At 46.0% G+C, this 21,188-nt stretch overlaps 1 protein-coding gene across 13 annotated transcripts in view; it reads left to right on the top strand.

Moving 5' to 3' along the window:
* LOC143031028 (fasciclin-2-like) overlaps positions 1-21,188 on the top strand; it is a 737,926-nt gene that overhangs the window by 340,761 nt on the left and 375,977 nt on the right. For 2 of the 13 annotated variants that reach the window (XM_076195602.1, XM_076194913.1), the window contains one exon: positions 3,880-3,935. The exons of the other annotated variants lie outside the window; for them this stretch is intronic. The gene's annotated coding sequence lies outside the window, so the exon portion shown is untranslated. The remainder of the gene's footprint in view (positions 1-3,879; positions 3,936-21,188) is intronic. 13 annotated transcript variants of the gene reach the window in all.

The raw sequence follows: 21,188 nt of genomic DNA, 5'->3' as shown, positions 1-21,188 counted from the left end.
AAAGATACAAAGACGAGTCCCACGAGCATAGCTCCCTATCCGTATAATACAACTAGGTAAATACATACACACAGGTGTCAACCAGATTAAAAACCCAGGGAATCACCGTATCGAGTTCACCGTAAACAGGAACTAAATATATACACGTGTTGATGGGCTTGAGAGGCGAGTCGATGTGGAAACAACGAAGTCTGTCCGAGGGTGTTCTTAGTGTTAGAAGCAGGTGTTAAAGTTACGGTGTTCTTGCTTGAAGACGGGTGGTTGCGTAGGCTGGGTGGTGGTGAGAAGCTCCTACGACTTCGACTCGTCGAAGTGGCGAAAAGTGTGAAATCTCGTTTTCTCCTACAAGTGGACACGTGAGTTCGACATGACACCTTTAGTCGGGTAAAAGTATTATTGGAAAAAGAGTTGACGTCAGGTCAGGAATCCGATATGACGTCAGGTGATATGAAGAGCTCGAGCGGTTGCTTGGTTCCCCCGTAAAGGGGGAATGATTACCTAGGTGACGGTGGTGTAGGCGAAGACCGTACTGGCAGAGACGTGGCAACAGTGGCACAAGCGAGAGGGTGGGTACAGTTTCCATTGTGCACAAACTTACCAATTTGTATGAACAAGATCACATGTACTAGTTATTTTATACACTTCATATCTTTACTATAGTAAAGAGGTCTTAACGAGGTCTTGGTCCGTAAGTGTTGTCTATGTAAGATTATGTACACGCGTGCGGTTTGTACCTTTTCGGCATATGTGAACCGGAGGCTGGGAATGCTTCGGAGATTTCCCCGAACATCACTGCTACTCAATACTCTGAGAATGAACTAATAAAACTTAGTACAGTAGTCTAGCGCACACTGCAGACGTAAGCCTTCTTCCGTAGAGAAGGATCCCTGGAGGGAAGTTTGGTTGGATGATTTAAGGAGAAAAGAGGGAGGGGGGGGGTGTTTTAACGTTTGTCTTCCTAGGGAGGCGTGAGACTGGTGGGGGGGGGAGGAGTTAGGATGCCATAACTGAACCAGGTCTCCGGTCCTGGGTATTTTATTTTTGTACCATTACACTACTACTACCACTGTGACTCCTTCCTTTACCAGATTTTATTTAATTCTATTATGGTTGTCGCCATGTTCCCATAGTAATGAGGTATGGCAAGGTAAAGTGACGGTGGTCGCATGTTGTATATTTTACAGTGCGTGGGCGTAGTGCCAAATTGAGCGTGACGTCATAGGTCGATTTAGCGTGATGCCGTGGCTTCGATGATAGGCTGTCACAGGGGATGGAGGTGGCGTTGTTTACAGGGAGTTGAGTTGGGGTTGGGTGGAGGTGTTGGAGCCGGTGTGTGTGTGTGGGGGGGTATTTCCTGCCCTCGTACAATGAACGGCCCGATTGTATGTATTAACCTCTTGTTTGGCTCTAGTTTTGCTTGTTTGCCAGTGGGCGTCGTTGTTCTAGTCTTTGTAGTTGGTGTGTATTGAAGTTTGTTCTTGTATCCGCGGGTATGTGTGTGTGATGGATAGTGTGGGGTATAACGTTCATCTAGAATGCTGCAATTTCCCAAATGAGAACGGCAATGTTGAAAGTCAACACCGAATACTTGTCCAAATAGTGGAACAGAATTGTACTTGTGGACCCTCTTTCGGCGCTGTACATCATCCTACCACTCCCATATTTCCCATCCAGTTCCTCGACCTCAGTACTTTGTCCTGACTGCATTTTCGTGAGTGTTGAGAATAAAACTCGTATAGTTTATAGTTTCACAGTTCGAACTCTCCCTGTTGGAGTGCTTACTAATAATAAATCAGATTCTTCTCTTCGGGTTCCGTTCCAGCTCTCCGTTCCCGCCCTGTCCACTGCGCCCCTACACTGTCCTTTTCCCCCTATCTCCCTCCCCTCCTCTCTCACGAGCCCCCCCCCCCCGCGCCTTTCTCTTGGCAGCCTTGGGAAGCATTTCCACTTCGTTTCTTTCGCGTCTGTGCTCGCCCCTCTTTTGCTCCCACCTATTATCTGCTCTCTTCTTTCCTCTCGTCTCTCCTCCTATGCTCGCTTCCCCACCCTCTCTCCTCCTCTGCTCTCTTCCAAACCATCTCGTCTCCTATTTTTCACCCTTCTCCAACCATTCTCTCCTCTCCACCTATTCTCTACACACCATTTCCTCTTCACCCCTTCTCCTCTCCACGCTTCTCCACTCCACGCTTCTCCACTCCACGCCTCTCCTCTCCACTTCAGTCCGTATCCACAATCTTTACACATACCCTACCCGCAGTTCCCCTCTCTCCCTCTTTCTATTTCTTGGAGCACGGTCCTCTCCAGGACCTGCATCCATCCCCTCGTCTAATTCATGCACTTAGTCGCTGCGACCTTTTTTTTTTCTCTCTCTCCCTTCTCTCCCTTTCCATCTCGATCGGTTCTCGCGCCAGTTCCTTTGGCGGCGGCGGGGGCGACTCCTGCTGCTGCTGCCACCGCCGCCATTTCCTCTGTTTATCCGGTGTTTCCAGATTCTTCGTGTTTCTTTTCTCGACGGTTTGCATTCCCGTCTTCCAAAGGAAATGGGGGTAAGGAGGGAGGGGGACTGCTGCTGGCGCGAGTCTTTCTTCCAATGCATCGCCCCGATTTTGTCCTCTCCTTGTACCTACAATTCTTCTTGCTCCTCTTCTCTACTGCTTTTAAGAGTATATCGCCTTCGTAATGGTCACGCCTACCCTCGTCTACTCCACTTTTAAAATGTGGCCTTCCTTGAACATTTTCTTATCGCCTCCTTCCGTATAGTATGTATCCTTTTCTCCACGCTTGCTTCACTTATCATACACCCCACCCCCTTGCTCGGTTGAGTCAAAATCCCTTTAACGCCCTTGGTAAGTCGGGACAAAGGTTAAGAGGTGTTTAAATTCGGAGCGAAGCCGCCATGAAACCATGCACAGGATTGAAGACGTCTCGTGCTAGTAGCTGCTAAACCTTGCGGTTCCTCCATACTTTCTTTTTTCTTATTCTTCCTCATCCTACTTTTATTCCTTTTTCATCACTTGTGGTGTTCTTTCCGCTCCACTAATTTTGATGCCTACATCACCCCTTCACCTCACCTCCGCTTCCCACTTCCACGCTAGTTCCCCTAGCCTCACTCTCGTTTCTTTCCCGTCATTGTTTTCCTCTTTCCCCGCTCATGTCTTTGTCTTCTAGTTTCCCAGTTCCTGTGAATTTCTCGACACCGAATACTTACTCCGTCATCTTCCATTTTCCGATACTTGAGCGTCCAGTCTTCCACTCGGTTTCGAAAACTTCGAGTAACGCGAGGCGTGAATACGCGGAGGTCTCCTAAACAGTGACTTCGCGTTCGGGATCGGCAAGATACTAATGTGGTGCGTGTTGTACCAGAATGTCACACTTGTGTACCTGATGACAATTTTAGCTTATATATATATATATATATATATATATATATATATATATATATATATGTATATATATATATATATATAATATATAATTTTTTTTTTTTTTTTTTTCCTCTCTTAACGATCTGCAACACCTTTATGAGTAGCGAAAGTATTATGACTTCTCGGTTCTGGAGCCACGTGGTCGGAACCGACAAAGGCTTACAGAGATCCAGTCAGGAGGAAGGTGGCAAAGTTGATTTTATAGAATTTTCCACGCCGATAACTTTTTCGGCACTTTCTCGCTTCATGATTTCGTGCCCGTCTAAGTTTAACCTAGTTCTGCCAATGCAAAGCGAGTCTGGTTAAAAGGTTAATTCTTGTTTCAGTTTATTAAAAGCTTTCGCTGTAGACTCGTAGAGGATGTCTATGGGTATGTGACGTTAAAAATGAGTTTTAATATTGTTACTGTTATGTCTTATAAACGCTTAATAACCATTTATTTCTCTTATTCCAGGTTCGTTGTGGATTTCCAGACATCGAGAATCACGGCAGCGTCATCGTTCAGTTCTGGTGAGAAGGAAACTGCTCAAAACGGTGTGGGGGGGGGTCTCATTAGTCAAGCCACTTCGAGTGCTGCCGGTTTTAGGGGAAGGGCAGGAGAGAGGGGAGAGGTAGGTATTGTTTGAACAACCGTAAGAAGGAAGCGGAAGAGAACGTAAATAGACAGTTATACTGACGCACAGGGGGTAGGAGATATACGAGGAAAGATAAACATCGAAAGAAATTTTGTACACAATTCAATGAGCGAATTCGCATGCGCACCATGCAATGCTGTGTTCGCATACATCAGTAGACGGCGTACAAAAACGCGCGCTCGAGCACGCGCGCACTCTTACATCCAAGCGTTCTCAAGTATAAGCTCTTTCCTTTGAACCACGACGGCAGGAGCACAAAACTCTTTTTCTTGAACGCAGAGACTCGTTGCATACTCCAGCAAGGACAAGAAGGAACAGACTTCTGGAGTGCTAACGGTGGAGGAGAGGTGCTTAGTCACTGGGATGGAACCCTTCATTAGGGGTATCGTACAGTCTTTGTGGAGAAGAGTAGTTAGGGAGTGGGAAGGATGGCCAGTGAGTCTACAAGGTGTATCTTGCGAGCGAGATTGTGGACCTTCTACAGGAAAGTCTTGGTTATTGATGAGCGCACCGCTATGGAATAGGAGCGGTGGTCGCCGCGTGCGGCAACCTATTTGGGAAGGAGGGGCCATTTCTTCTGGTGCCAACGGTTATAAGCAAATTTTGATGTCGCATAGTCACTGAGTGAAGTGCATATTGTTAAGACCAAAACAAAACAACAATTATATTGATACACAACAGCATGGGCGACCATCAGAATTCGAAAGGGCAGGTGATTCCCGGTATAGGATTGGCGAACCTATATGGTTTAGGTCGTAAACCTCTGCTTTTAAGGCTTGCCATCTAGAGAAACGAAGTAGCATGGTGACAGCCAGAATTAAAGTTCAGTGGGATACTGTGGAGTGGAGGGTTGGGTAAATAAATACCCTTATTTGGTGACTTGCGAGCGAAAATTTGACCTTGGTTCCTTGGTGGTCGCCGAACCATAGGGCAATCGCACTTGGAGAGTGGCGGCTGTGGCGCTAGCAGCATTGAAATCTTCCCGGGCAGTTTCGGTGTTGGTGGCGAGGTGAGAATCCTTCCCCTTGAGTGTTATGTTTGCCTAAAGCAAACTCTACAATTCACCGCGGTTTTGGATAAAATCTTCGTGCCGAGTCTACCAGTGATGTACTTTGGAGGAGGATAAGTCGGTGTCCGGGGCGGAAAAGTTCTGGTTGGGCTTATCAAGGGAAGTGGATGGGCGGGGCGAGGGAATTCGGATGCGGGGTCAAGATAAGAAGTTAATGATAGGCGGGTATGTAAAGGTTATGGATAAGGATGGAGTAGGCAGAGTTGTGGTGAACTACAACGCATCAAATAGATCTAGCCCAGGTAGATCGAGTCAGACGTTGGAGAACGTCAGACAAAAGACGAGGAATGTATCTTAAGTGGTGGCGAGAGACCCAGGAATGTTTAGTTCCCCACCACCTTCGCTGTTCATTGTCTTCCTGCAAGAGTCTCGTGACGACTTCTTGGTTCTCGGTTTTCGCCTCGACCCCACGTCGCACGCGCTCCCCATTATGGTGGGAACTCTTGTCTATTTCCTTTGTGAGTAGGCCCTTGTTCATACCTTGGCCACCTTGGGTTAGGCAAGAGAGGAGACTGAGGACAATGGAAGTTCATTGTAGATGAGGATCTGGCTAGTTTGTCTGGCATAGAGCTGCTGTGGATATAGACTTACAGTGGCCGGGGGAGACGAGGAAAGGTATGCTTGGTGGTGGGAGGGAAAGCCTACTAACTCGAGGGAATAAAGGAATACTTTTTGGTACAACGCTTCCTAAGTGAACAATGCTTTTCTTCAGGCAGTGAAGGCTTTGTAATGTTAGGTCGGGTTGGACGAGTCACCAAATTCGGAAACTTTTAATGGGAGTGGTTGCCCACGAGGGAGTGAATAATGTGCGGTGCTTAGATATTATTAAAGTTGGTGAACTCTTTAAGAAGACATTAGGCCTTAGGGATAAGACGTCCCAGCAGCCAGCACGCCACACCACACCACGACATAACAACTTTAACTGTTACAACGCGGCTTTAGCTCAGAACAGCCTGAAGAACAGTGGAAGACAGAGAACGAGTGGCCATCTTGATCTATACTCTAGGGTTGAAATAGGAAGGGAGGTTGGAAGACTGCGTTAGTTCTTGTTCGGATGAAGCTACGTTATGTCACATAACCTGAAGGACTATGGTGCACATGATAGAAAATTCCTACCACAACCTAGCAATGTTGTTCCAATTTCTCTCCCTAGATTGAACGAATGTGGTGAGCTTAGGACAAAATTTGGAGCACATCATATTACAAGAATTTTTTTTTCTCTCTCTTTCCGAATAAGGAAGAACCTGTCGGCATTTACCTCAGTGACTGAAAATGAAGAAGATGGTAAGTGTTGGTGGTTGTTGGTGTGTAAGGCGGTCAGCCCTCCCACACCATGGGGCGCCTTTGTGTGGCCGACACGGGATGGCGAAGGACCCATGTGACGCCTTTATTGACCCAGCTGGCAGCGACTTCGATATTAGTTGGGGTGGCCAACTGCGGAGGAGCGAGGGTGAAGTTCGAATGGCGTTTGGGGAGGAGTACTCCTCTGGTGGGGAGGTTGGAGGTATGTTGTGGGGATAGGCGCTTGAAACCCATCCATTATGGCGACTTTTTGCATATGTTCTGGCCGATGGCAGGTTTTGTTATGGAGAGGAAGTTGGGTGTACAGAAAGGGCTTGGTTATCCAAGACGTAGTTTTGTCTAGAGCCTTGCTATATATTGAATAAAATCGCGTGGCGGTATTAGTCTATTCTGGATAAGGTTTCTCATAGTGTGAGAGGAAGCTGATAATGGAACCAGAATCAGGATATGCTGATCCTGGTGAAGGGTGCGGCGAAGTGTGGTGTTTTTATAAGGAAAGTCTCCAAGGATCACTTCGCCCTAGATAGAGCTTGGGGTGGGGGGCAATCTTTGATGGAAAGGCGAGGGCGGAAAGGGGATAATGGAACAGGGAAGCTGGGAAGGATCGGAGGGAGGGTTGGAGAGTGCCTGCTTGTTGGATTAGCCCTTGTGAGAGGGATGTTGGAATAGGAAAAACGGAGTTTCTCTTTAATTTTTGTCATTTCGATGGTAATGAAGTCGTCGGAGGGGGTTGCTTAGTGATGGCGGGGGAGGGGGAGTTTTTGAGGGGAATACTTGGCCAGAATTCAAAGCGGAAAATTCTGGAAACCAACATACGTGCAGGAGGATGCAACGACGTCTCGATCCAAGACTACGACGATGAGGACTTTGCGAAAGGGTCGGAAGGGCTTCAGTATTTGGGAAAGGTGACATCGAGGTAAAAGGAGGAGGGAATGGACCACAGAGTGCAAATAACGAAGTGAAATAAGGAAATGGTGAAGGTTTAGGAAAAGGTGGATGTGGCAGTGGTGAAAACTGAACAAGGATGATTTGAGTGCAGTGACGGTTGTCATGGTAATGGAATACAGTTGTAATTGTACATTAGCTTACGCCGTATGCGTGCGTGTAACAAATATCCATTTTCCATGTGCGCTAGAGCATGGATTGATGGTAATGCTTACTAAAATACAATAGATCAGTTATCCTCGTGGATCCTGTACATTTCCGTGTGTGTTTTTCATCGAAAATGTATATGAAGATTTAAGGTTCTACAAAGTCGTATATCCTTACACGACGGCATCGGCTTGCTATGTTTTTGAAAGTTTCAGACAACGGCTGCTATTTGATATAGCGAGATAATGGACCGGTGAAGTATATTCATTTCATAGTTGGGCCATTGTGATTTCGGTCATTGTTTATTTTGGTGGCGAGATAAACGTGGAAGATAGATGGGGTATTTAGTTTGACCCTCATTGTGATGATATATGTGCCTCGGTAAAGCAGTTGGCCAAGTTGTAACGAGTGTTTGATATGAGGGCTGGGTGGTGGCGGGAGGAGGTGGGGCCACGCACAGCTGGGACTGCCCACATTTCGATGCCCTCGTCTTGTTTCAATATTGAAACGAGAGGGATAGGTTGGAGGAGGGGAGGGAGGTGAGATTTGTGGAGGGACGGCGGTTAAAACAAACTGAGGAAGTTTGGTGCGAAGGCCCCTACCCCCTCGCCTCCCTTCTCCTTCACCTTCACCTTCCCCTTCTCAGCCTTCCTCTATCACGCCCCGCACAGTTCCTGCCAGTGCCGGAGGTAGGACGACGTAATTGGTCCAAGAAGAAGAAAATGGGAAGACGAGAGAGAAGTGAAGAGGTTGAGATGTGGAGGAGGGGGGTGGCGAGTGGAGATCGGAAGTGGTTGAAGTTTGCAAAGGAAAAGGGACGTGGGGAAGGAAGAAAGGGAAAAGATGAATACTGAAGGGAAAGAGCGAAAATTTAAGTTGCCATGTCGGCTGAAATGATGGATTGGGCGAATTTAATACAGGGCCAAGTCTCGTCCGTTTATCTTTTACACCGGGATGAGTTACGTTTGTTGGGTGTGATGGTAAAATCTTGTGGTGAACGAGATTAAGAACCGAAAGAAGGAACTGGAATGGGACACAAGAAAAAGCGGAACAAAAAACTTGGTAATACGGAGAGGTTGTGCTTGAGGGGTGGCGTACGTTCTACAGTTCGCCTTTGTCTGCTGCAGGGAATGGCGCGTGATAGTTCCAGATGAGGAAATGAGTTTCACAGTTATAAATTAAAAGAAATTCATCCCTTAGTGAACCCTTGGAAGTGTCCTCCTTTGGACAGAAGGTCAAGCATTGTCTTGACAAGACTGAGAATTGGCCATTCCTACATTACACATAAATTTGTAATGGCAAGTGGGGCAGAAAGGTTGGCCCCCCAATGTCCTACTTGCCAAGTAGTTTTGACAATAAGACACATTTTAGTTCAGTGCCCTGCATTCTCTAATAAGCGCAGGGCAAATTTCTTAACAGATTTATCTTTTAAAGAAATTTTAGGGGAGGAAGCTTGTGTGAAGAACGTTTTAAAGTTTTTAAAAGACATAAATTTATTTTATGAAATTTAAAATTGTGTGTGTGAATGCTTGTGAGTGTTTTGTTGAAGTGTGTTCGTGAATGTCTATTGTTTTAATTGTTTTACTTGAATTTTATTTTTATTTTATTTTTTAAACTAAAAGATAAATATGCGCTGAATGGCCTACCGGCTCCGGCGCTTGGCCTTCGAGCCAAAAACTCCATAAATCAAATCAATCAAACCAGATGAGGAAATGATGGAGAACTTGCGGAGTGGTTCCCTCATAGGTGGTGGGGGCGAGGGTAGGTGCCTCGTCAGATAGCCGGGCGGTAGCCAGAACGGAAAGGAAAATGTGTTTTTTTTTTGTTTGTGTGTGTGTGTGTGTGTGTGTTTGATATCGGCCAGAATCAAAGAAGTGGGTTATCTATTGCTGTGACAACCAGACTGAATGGGCCAACACCTTCAGAACAGTGTTGGCACCGTTCTAACGTTCTTCCTTTGAGGTGCCCCTTGGACCGAAAGCTTCACGACCGACTGGTACCCGTTCGAAGTCTATTTCAGGCTACAAGCAGAGCAAAGTCGTAACTTGAGGCTCTCGAGCTACACCGGGCGCCACGGTCGAGGTCGTTAATAAGCAGGTTCGGGATTGGTGAGGGATTTTCGCAAAGTTCAGGTGTGTAACAAGTGGCTGGCGAGGGGCTCTCGCCCCGCCTCGGGTTAGGGGAACCGTGGGGTGGAACGGGCGCGAAAAGATAGAAGAGGGAAGGGAAGAGATTGGCAAGGAAAATAAGAAGGGAAGAAAGGTAAGAGGAAAAGGAACAGGAAGGAATGGGAAGCCTGAGGTATACAGAGAATTTGTCGTATTTGACATAACGGGGATTCTGGTCAGAAGCTAAATAACTCGCGACGACTTCGATTGTTTTTGGGGGGAACCAAAGACCTGTCCAGTTCTTCTTGAAGGGAATGAACTAGTGTTCGCAAGAACAAGAATTGGTCAGTAAATTCTTCTGCAAGGGGTGGGAGTGTTAAGTGCGAGCAGAAGGGGAAGGGATGAAGAGAAGAGGATGTATGGATGGTTAGAAAAGGAAGAATAGAAGAGGTGATGTGCAGCACCTTTGGAGTGGATTGGAAGGGCGGGGTAGGGGAGGCACTTGCCGCGTTAGTGTGAAATGATGAATAGGCGGAAACCTAATCGATGGCATCAGGAGGAACGACCATTAGTGTCTGACGGGGGCGCTTGAGGGCGTCGCCGATAAGGGAAGAGAGGACTCGGCCTCGTGTCTCGCCAGGGTGGCCAGGGCTTCTCTAAGACCGGATGGTGCTTCTGAGGTTCATGAATGTGTGGTCACGTGAAGGAAGGAAGGAAAGAAGGGACGGCATCATGCGGACGCACGGTTTGAACACAAGACATTATCAGCAACGCCATCACTACCTGGTCCCCGTGCTTGTTTAGGTTATTTATTCCTGAATAACTATATCCTCGCAGTATTTAGATTGGCAATTGTTCAGGATTCTGTTTATTTGTACAGCTATAAGGTGGTGCGCTTCATGCGTGTTTGATGAATTTTGTGAGCGCGTGTATATTTTTTACTCTCGCTATTTCAGTTGCTAGTCCCATCCTTTCATGCTTGGTTCTGTCTGGAACACAGTATTGTTTAGAATTGTCGCTTTTGAACGTCAGTGAAGTACCATAAATACATCTGGTCTGACATCCCCTGGCGTTTCGGGGAGAAGGAAGTCGATGGAGCGGCAGTAGGGAGAAGCTGCATTCGACAGTTGAATGAATCCTGGCTACAGAAGTGAGATCACGATGTTCGTCGTCGCCGGCGAGTGGAGGAATCTACTCGGGTACAGGAAATGGGATCGGTTCGCTCCTCGACCAGACTTCCTACGGTATTTTTTTCCGTTTATAATTATATTTGTCATATATATATATATATATTTATCTATTTATTTATTTATTTATTTATTTATTTATGCTAAACACCAAAGGAAAAAGAAAATAATTGGAATCATAGAGCTTTCGTGATATTATCACATCTTAAAGATGTAATATATACATATTACTAATTATTATTATTATTATTATTAATTTTTTTTTTTTAAGCAAAAGTTATGTATTCACATGTTTTGTGAAACTTGTGCACATATATTTTTAGGCCGGAGGTCTATGCCCTATGTTGAGCCATCAGATGTTAGGCTTGTAGTCTGCCCCACGTTGGGCAGCCAGTTAGGCTGGTTGAAGGCAAACTCTGGTGGAGATAGTTGGTTTTATTTAACAGTAGAATATAGGGCGCCAATGGGGTTGGAGGTGGGAACGAGACGGCGAGGAAGATGGCGACTGTGTTTTAAGTCTCGTCTGCAGCGATCTGCTTGCTAGGGAGCAAAGGTAGGGGAGAGGTGGTGAGGAAGCAAAAAGCAGGGAGCCAAGCTCACGTATGCTCCAAGGCAAACCATTGTTCGTATTCATCCTTTATATATACGGGCAGGTCATGACCCGTGCTCCTAATTGCCGTGAGATCAAGTGTAAGGCGAGGGAAGTCTGAGGCAAAACGTTCTGGCGCCGGTGACTCACGAAGACAGTAGGCGTTCCTCAATGGATCCAGTGTTATGCGTCACGTGACCGGCAGAGTTGCAGGGCAACCAAGGCGGGCCGATGCTGGCATTGCACGTGTGCTACCTGAAGGAGGCTTTGTGTGATGGTCATGTGGCAGACCCTAGCGCCGGTTGGTTATCCTGGGGCCCCGCGAGTGATTTCCTTGGGAGGCCTCGGAGGTCAAATGTGGGCAAAGAGGTGAGGACAGGTCGTGAGGGCTAACACACACACACACACACACACATATATATATATATATATAATGTGTGGGCATGCGGACTTGCCCACCCGCCTCATTTTTGTGGATACCCCTGGATGATTGGTTTATTGTTGAAATGATATAAGAAAAGAGGTTCTAAATGTAGAGCAGAACTAATTCAGAATGCGAAATGCCAGCATGATACTATTTGGAGTGACATGAGGTGGCAAATGCCACACAGAGGGACAGGACGAACACAGACCGCTCGATAAGGCATCCACAGCGAGAGACGCAAGTTGCCTCCAGTTGTATCGACAGTCGATGGAACGAAAGTGACACTTTTCAACCCTTTTCAATGCGATAGCGTAGGTTCCGAGATTTTATTTCGGCTGCTCTGTGTCGGGTATTGACTGTACATGTTTTATGCTGTCAGTTTGTAGACCGGTGACACCACTACGGACCAGTCACGCAGCATTATTTTATTATTAGAAACTAATCTCCATTAAGGAAAACGCTGATCACAATTTTTCTCTCTTCACACCTTTCTACGACCCATCTTTTGTTTGAATACGACTGACTCCACCTCAGACACTGTAATGACCCCAGTGACAATAGAAGAGCTAGCAAACATACTTTAAAACTGCTGAAGCCTGGCCGTATGTATTGAAAGGAAAGTGGGTGCTAGCATGAATGGGGCCTGAACAGGTTGGTGCCCATGTCGTTCAACTGCGTGCATTCGCTTGCCCTGTGTCGGGACAATATGTTGAAGGGATTGTGCTTTCGGTCGATTGGATTTTTTTTTTTATCACACACACACGCAAACCTTTTACTAATGGGTTCATCGTTGCATCTCCCCCATTAGTTCGCTCCATTTACACTTCAATTAATTTTTCTTCCTTGCACTCCGTTCCCATGTTTTTCTTTACCACTTCTGTTCCCGAATTTTCCCTGCACATAATCCTCTTGCCATTCCCCAACCCTGTATACCCGCATTTTTGTCCCACGCGCGCACAACCCATTCCCCGTCCCTCCCCCGTATCCTACCACCGACATATCCCAGTTCCTGTCCACCACTGCACTTTTACATCCTCTATCTACCCGCGGCCTTCCTCGTAGTGTCTCTTCTGCCAGCAAATGTTGGGATACGGTAGTGTGGCTAAGGTGTGTAGTGATTGCGAGAGTGGCCTAACAGAACGAAAAGTGGGCAAGACACGTAAGACGTATGTAACAAGGGAGGGGGGTGACGTCATTGCGCCCCGTGCTTATGTGCAGGTTGTACATGGGAACTGCTGGTGTTTCTCTGTAGGCATACTGTTGTCTTCGTCTGGAGAATATAGATGAATGAAATGTATGCCTGTTTGCTAGACGCCTTGTTTAATAGAAAATTCGTGTCTGGGCGCCTCGCCTCTTTTAAGGAAGGGTTGTTGATGCAAATGAAACTGGGACAATCAAGGAGAGAGCTAAGTTCGAGGGCATCAGTGCTTGTCGGTGTCTGACGTACAGCAACAGCAGCTAAAAGGGGACTGGTGGCAGAGAGAGGACGAGATCCAAACAAGTTTTGGTGAACGAACAAAACAAGCGGCAAGTGTTCTTCGACGTAAACAATGGGATGCGCTCGGAGAGGGGACGCTGCGAAGCTTTTGTATTTATATATAGCAAATCCAGTTATTTTTAGACATGTGTTGGCGCCCTGCACCATGATTTTAGGGATTTCCACTAGGATATCATAACACCTGGCAACGAAAATAACTAAATCGTTTATCCAACCGCTGGTCATGTATATCAGTCGCATACGAGATTGAGTCTAATGTGTTTTATACTGAGGGTGTTTGTTTCTGATATTTGATGAACGTATCTCTTTCGACCTGATGACATAGTTTTCAGAATTCTCTGCAAATAGTTCCGAGTTTTAACTTGGCGAGGTTGCCAGATGGCTCTAATTTTGTTGGGGGGGCGAACGCCAGGCGCTGTCGTTCAGGTGGTGGTGAGAGGGGTGCATTCGAAAGTCTCGATTGTTAGAGGCGCGTTCAAATAAAAGTCCGTTTCTGATAAGATTGTGATTGGTCGCTGAAAAAAATATCTGCCTACCATGCATGGTGATTAGGTAGTCTGCTACAGACTTGGGAGTAGAGATGTTATCAGTGAATTGGCGAGTCGTGAAAATTTTCTGAGATTGTTAGTGCTTGTGGTTCACCTAACAGGACCTTGGGTATTAGAGGATAGTTCGTGATTGCGACAGTTTTCATATTGACGGACTGTAATCTAAAAATAGATAACATTAGCATGCCTCGTATATCTTTCCTTATCAACAAGCGTCGCTGGGGCACAAACATGTACACGCACGCTCACCCACAAGGACACTAAATTGAAGGACCGCATGCCGAAAGAACATTAGTTTTTCATGCAGATGCGTCAACTCGTGGAATAGCAAAGATGATAACTAGCTGGAACCCCACACATAATTACAATCGGACATAATTGAGGAACTATCCACATAATTCCATGAACGCTCCTTCACTGTGTAGGTACTACAGTTACAATCGCCCTTGCCCAGCCCAGACAACCCTAAACCCCCCCCCCTTTGAAACCCCTCTAAATATCCCCTTCGTCCTCACCCTAGCAACATACACACACGACGGCGCAGTGGTAGCGATCGCTGCAGTCACTACGGCTGTTCTGGTTTGAATCCCGCCCAGGGCTGAAATAATTCCAGTATCGTTGCGCTGCGAGTCGGTACTCTAATTCTCGTGGGTGGGGAGTTGTGGTGTGTGCGTGTAAGGTCACAGCATTATCCATATATCGGTCGTATGAGCTTTGCGCTCTCTTTCGGGAGGGAAATAGCTGTCGATTACGAATCCAACACGTGATCCAAGACCATGGTGAATCTCGCACGCACGCGCGCGCGCACACACACGCACGCACACACACACACAACCACTTATTTTACTCCTTTTTTTTTCAAATTGAAATAATTTGTCTATTGTCATGCACATATTTCTTATCTGACGTTCCGAACCAGTAGATTAGACCGGGATTATTAAAGAAATTCGAGCCGTTATCTCTAACTTCCTCCATAACATTGGGCGTGCGTGCAGTAGGTACTAAAAATCTGAAAGTGACGTTCTTTGTATTTCAAACACATGCGGAGTCATCCATCAAGGAAACAATTACATATTGCTTTAAAATGATCGGATATATAGTCTTGAAGTATCGGTTCGCAGAAGCAATGCATTGTTTTCTCTGGCCTCGATTTTTTTTTTTTTTTTTTTTTTTTTATCCTTCTTCCTCTTTCTCTCCCACCCTCGTTCCCTCATTCTCTCGATCTTTCCCCTCTCGTCCTCTTTCCTTCGTTATATCTCCCCCTTTCCTTCTCATTCCCCCTTTTTCCCTCCCTCTCTTTCCCTCTTGCACTTTCTCTCTCCCGATCTTTTTCTTCCTCGCTCATGATTTTTTTCTCGTTCTTGTTTTCATTCTCTTGCCTTTCCTCTCCCTCTCTTCCTCTCTATCCCTACCTATTTCTCTCTTATTTCCATAACGAATCAACTGCTTGTGTAAGGACGATGCCAGGGCCCCCGTTAGCCCTATCAATCACGCTCGTGTTGTGAGCCGCCATGCCGCATCGCCCGCTGGGCTCTCTGCTTTAATACATTTTATCATTAAGCTAGATGAGAATTTTGAATCTCGATAATGTATGTTAATACAAAGCAGAACATCTCGTTTCCCGGGTTCGGAATCGTAATTTAATAGCTTTCTAAATAATATTGTTGGGCAGTTTCACAACTTGGTTGTGCTTTGTGATGAAGAGTGTGGGATTTTCGTCCAGATTTGTTTTTCTAAACTCCCAATGTCGTTAAAACGAGGGACGCTCTGCAGCCGGAGAAGAATTGGCGAACGACCAAGCTCAGGTGGTAGAGTTACGGGAAAAAAAATATTTTGGAAATTGAGAAATAGCACTTTTGAAAATTCTAAAAATCTATTCTGCACTGTTGTTGCAACTATTGGAAATTTCTCCATCGTGTGGGTGGCATCAGTGTAGTTTTAGTGAAGATGACAACTAAACCCCGTCCCTATGACTTGTTTGTGGAAAGGTACAGTGCTAGCTCGACAGGAAATTTGCCGGTACTGTAACATTTTCGTCTTGGTTTCAGTAACCCAAGCTCGTTTGTCGACCACTACGAAGGTTGGGGGTGGGGTGGGGTTCGTGTTTCTGTAAGAGTGCAGGAAAGCTGCGGCCTTGAAGTAATCTTTCACTGTGCCGTGCCCCCTCCCTCCCTCTCTCTCTCTCTCTCTCTCTCTCTCTCTCTCTCTCTCTCTCTCTCTCTCTCTCTCTCTCTCTCTCTCTCTCTCTCTCTCTCTCTCTCTCTCTCTCTCTCTCTCAAATAGCGAGTTCCTTGTAAAGGATTGTTTTCTTTATAGAGTTTCAAGAAATAAATAGCGTTTGACATCACGTACTAGATCCGGGATAAGTTGTTTTAGTGTGTATGGGTTGAGAAATGTGGAGGGTGGGGTGGCGTTCCTTGCCTTAGCAACTTGAGCCACCGCCCTTGCTTTTGTGCGAAAGTTTAAAAATTCGATTTTGACTCGAAGGTCTCTTAGAGAAATTCAGTGCCACACAGCGACCGTTTTCCATGGAAAACGGTTGATTGCTATCTTGCCACCCCGCCTTGTCATGGAAGACTGAGCCTTTCTGGCCTATCTTGTTCCTGTATTATCCCTTTGCGATATAATGAAAGGTCGCTGCCCTGCAACGTGCTCCCACAGAGTATCTTTTCTTCATAGTTTATACGTTTCATTTAGTCGTAATCTCGTAGCACCGTGAACGTCACACAGACGACCATCGCGTAACGGTTAAAAACGTTAGTCGCCGTGAGAAGGCCTGGGTTGATGCGTGTAACCCCCCCCCCCTCCCAACAATCGACCCGCCCAAGAACCCACTTCACCCTTGGAGGATAGATGAACATGGTGGATAGCCTCCAGGAATGAATGGGACGCAAGTGAATCGGTGTTAAATGATTAATAGGTGAAAGATACGAACTTATGGGTGGGTTGTTTAGGGGGTGTTTATGCACTGAACACGCTACGCGTGGAAGAGGAGGAAGTGGTCATGGCCGAGGTGGTGGTGATGAAGGAAGCAGCGAAACTCGAGTAGGGGGTGATGGATTTCACAAGTCAGGAGCGGAACCAGATACAAACTAAGCATAAACTTAGTAATAAAGTATGTATGTATGTATATATATATATATATATATATATATATATATATATATATATATATATACATACATATATATACATATATATATATATATATATATATATATATATATATATATATATAATAATATAATTTTTGGAAGGAGTTGTAGAGAAAATCCTCTTCGAATTTTGTGGAAGGTGGTGATGGTAGTGTTAATGAGGACGGGGATGCATGGATATTAGGTTTTCTTAATTATGTGGTAGTGATGAGAACTCGAGACACTGATTATAACAACGGACCTTGAAAGAATGGAGCTCCCTCTCGCCCTTTCCCTCTCCCCGTAGCGGACGAGGAAGGGGAAGAAAGTGATCTTGGGGGATTTATTTCAAGAGACAAGAGCCGCTATGGCCTGGAAGAAATGAATGGAGAAGGATAGAGGACACCAAAGCCATTGACCCAAGATATATGGTAGTTGCAGTAGTAAAGTGTGAAGAGTTTTTGAAGTTACCGTGAACCTCTTATCTACAAAAATAACTTGAATAGACCTATTGCTCGTGTCTCTTTCACCCCTCTCCCTTTCCCCTCTCCTCTCGCCTCCTCCCCTCCCCTCGTACTTTCCACCTCACCTCCTCTCCCTCCCTCTTCCTATCCCTTCCCCTTAACCATCACTCCTTCATACGTAGCTCCTCGCTTCTCCGTGCTAATTCTTTCTTCGCCGTTGTGCTCCTCCACATAGCTTTTATCTTCCATTCCGCCTTCCTTTCACTTCACCCGTCTCCTCCAATGCATTGTCTCGTTCCCCCAAGCCTTTGTGTATCAAAAAGTTGCATGTAATCTGCCCCCACTTGATTCACCAGTTAAATCTCTCTCCTCCCTCTCCTCCCTCTCTCTCTCCCTCCTCTCTCCCTCCTCTCTCCTGCAGCCTCCTAATCACCTCCGTTACGCCCAATACTTATCATCTTCACCAGCGACACGCTCGAAACGATGTTCGCCCGCTTCTCTTCTCCCCCGCTCGTATTTCTTTGCTCCTGTCTCCTGGTTCTGCATTCCAGTTACTTTAATAAATGTAGTCTACTCTCTCTTTACCTCTTAGCCTTTTTGTGTATAGGTTTCATGTTCTCCAGTTTTTCATATAGTAGGAAACTTGTTAATTTTATTCCACTTGACATCCACATTTTGCTTTCATGTTTCTCTGTGTGGGTGTTCTAACATTGTGCTGTGGATATTACATATGCATGGTTCATTTCACCAATGTTTGACCATAGGTTTTGCTTCAGAAATCTGGTGTCCCACGGTTTCTTTTTAGTGTAGCGTATCTGTGCAGATGTGTGATATTAATAGAGCAGCTGTTCGGTCGTTTCTTGCCCGATATTATTTTCCTTCGGCATTTTTGACGAGACGTAGTGGGCTAAATTCTGTGGTGGCGAACGCATGATCCCAAAGCTGCTGGTGGTGGTGCGTGGGAGGAGTGCGGGTTTGTGTGTTACCGAGTGAAGCAGGGTGGAGAGCTACCTCCTCGTAGACTTTCCTCGCCCCCACAACTTTTTTCAGTTTCAGATCCTATAAGGTAATAAAACTGGACGATATTTTGATTATGTGAAATGGTTTATTCCGTTGGCATGGCTACACTGTGATAGCTAGTCGTCCTTGCGAAATGCCCCTTGAAACGTGTACGGGTTTAGCGGACGAGTGCATTCCCGGAATGTTTGTTCAGCGAAAGAGTAAATTTCTTGGCACATTAAGTGGTCAAGTCTGGGACGATGAAGTACTTCGGAGTGCTGCAAAGATGGTGTCAAGTTGGGTGTTGACGAGGCACTTATGATCCTTAATGGGCTCCCTGTGGGCGTGGAAGTGCCAGTGCGTGATGTACATTTTCAGCTGAAACACAGCTGAGAGTTATTGGGTTTACTCTTGAGTGTGGGCAACTTCGTGGAGGTCGCGTGGATAGCTTGTCAACAGCGGATGAGTTGGGTGTTGCCCCCTGGTTTGGAAAGGGTTAGGTGAAGATGGTGTTTAGTAACCGTCTGTCCCTCCACCATCGGGAGGTTCAGCGAAAGAGTTTGCAGGAAGGAAGGGAAATGTAGTTTATTTGTCTAAGAGCATTGTTCTTAAACACACACACACACACACACACACACACACACACACGAGGTGGCAACGAACGGTAATATACTTAGATAATACGGTCACAATACAAGATTTCGGAAGCTGCAGATGTTAAGTTTTTAAGAATAGGTCCGTGTTTTAAGGGGGAAGAGGAAGGGGAACGCTGGCCCGGGATGGGGGTGGGGGGATGAGGAGGGGGAGATAGGCCGAGTTTGGGAAGAGGTCTTTAGTGGCTTTGGGAAATTGGTGTACAAGATTATGATGAGAGTGGTGGGTAGTGGCGGGGAAGGAAGGGTGGTGGAGACTTGAGCTCCTTATCTTTTTATGATGAATATTCATAATATTCATGCTGCTGGTCCTCCTGCTCGATCTTTTTTGAATTTTAATAACCCGATGGTCTCGTGTCCCTCGTTCCTTTTTTCCCCATCTTTCCTTTTCATTTTCTTTTCCATTACTCTGTTCCTTCACATTCCAGCTTTGCCAACCCATTTTTTCCTTTTCTGTCTCATCCCATGTCATCACTTCCACTTGCCCATGCCTTCCCCTTCCTTACCTCTTTCCCCTACTAAATCTTTGCGAAAATGCCTTAATTTACCTCTTCCCTTCCCCTTTCCTTTCTTTCCTTAAAAGTAACTGCCCTGACTTTCCATCTATTCCCTTCCCTGTGTCCATCCGTTAGTCCTTTACCCCAACCATTCCCCACATGCCGCCGCCGCCTTCTTGACCTTGCTCTCCCCCCCCTCCTCGTCCTCCCACTTCTTTCTTGTCCAAATTCTTCCCACTTTTGGTCTCTAGTGATATCCATTTACTTTTTATTTCCTCTTGTATCCTTCCCCACCCCCGTTCTTTCTCTCTCCATTTATTCTCGCATCTACGCCCCATCTGTCTTCCTCCTGGTGTCACATTCTTTGCCTCCATTCCACTTACCACGTTATAACTCGCTTTGTCTTCCCGTTTTCTCCCATATTTCACCCCTTTTTCTCGCTCGGGTCACTTCTTTGTTGACACTAGGGGTGTGGCTGCAAGCCGGCCGGCACTCTCCCTTCCGCACGGGCAAGATAACTGGATCCGTTGCACAGTTGTGCCAATAGTACCTCCAGTTCCTCCTGAAGTGGCCTCGAGAGGATACTTCGTGGTACCGGCGCAAGAAAAACCGTGCACGTACTAACCCTTGTTATGTGCATAGATCATCAACCGACTCTAGTATCAGATGGACTGGCGACGGCGGCGGCGATGGCTGCACCTCCGACGCCGCGCCTAGACTCTTTCCACCAGAGGAACAAACGACGCCTGGTGTGTCACAGCCTTTGACATAGGTCTTTTGAGTATCTCGCTACCGGGATGGGTATGAGAATGACGTAGTTGGCTGCAGGTGGATTGCGTAGCTAGCCAGTCGTGAAGTCAAAGGAACAAACTTTACGTGGAAGCGATAACAACTAGAGCAACACGAAGTTGTGAAACTATGTTGGACGAAACACGCGGGCGAAAACGCACGCACGCAAACTTGTATTTATAATGTATACAGGCCTGGTATAAACAGCTTTGAACCACGAAAAAGTTATAGTTCTCGTACAAAATGAACTAACAGAATTTTCCAGGTTGTGCATATGAATGTCAAATATTGATTTTTAGGGCTTGTAAAGTACAATGTAATAGTTTCTACCGCATGTAGCCTTTAGAACAATATCGTGTCACGAGATGGAGTAATTAGTGGTAGAGGAGAGATAAGGTGGTTAGAAAAAGGAGGGGTAGTTGAAAGCAGTTATATATATTATATATATATATATAATGAAATAAAGAGTGGTACGTAGGGGTATACTGTTATGGAAACATTTTAAGTTGTGAAGTCGGTGCCCTAACTGTAATGTCTATCTATATACAAAGAACATTTTCCCCATGTAAGGGAGGTAGCCAAGTCAAATGCACGTACCCACTCTCACCCATTCTACTCCCCTGCAACCTCCCACCTCCCTCTCGTGTTAGCTCCACATGGATGGTCATCCCTGTATCCCGCCCACTGCCCAGGGTCAGAAGTAATGTAGCAGCAAGACACAGTGGGTTATGAAATATATAATCACATATGCCTCTTCACTATAAACAAGTTTGTC

Source organism: Oratosquilla oratoria, chromosome 1 (genome assembly GCF_046742065.1).
Source record: "Oratosquilla oratoria isolate Oo_2021 chromosome 1, ASM4674206v1, whole genome shotgun sequence".
In the NCBI taxonomy this organism is placed as follows: domain Eukaryota; kingdom Metazoa; phylum Arthropoda; class Malacostraca; order Stomatopoda; family Squillidae; genus Oratosquilla; species Oratosquilla oratoria.
The sequence above is the reverse complement of the archived record's forward strand: the minus strand, read 5'-3'. Positions and strand labels throughout refer to the sequence as shown.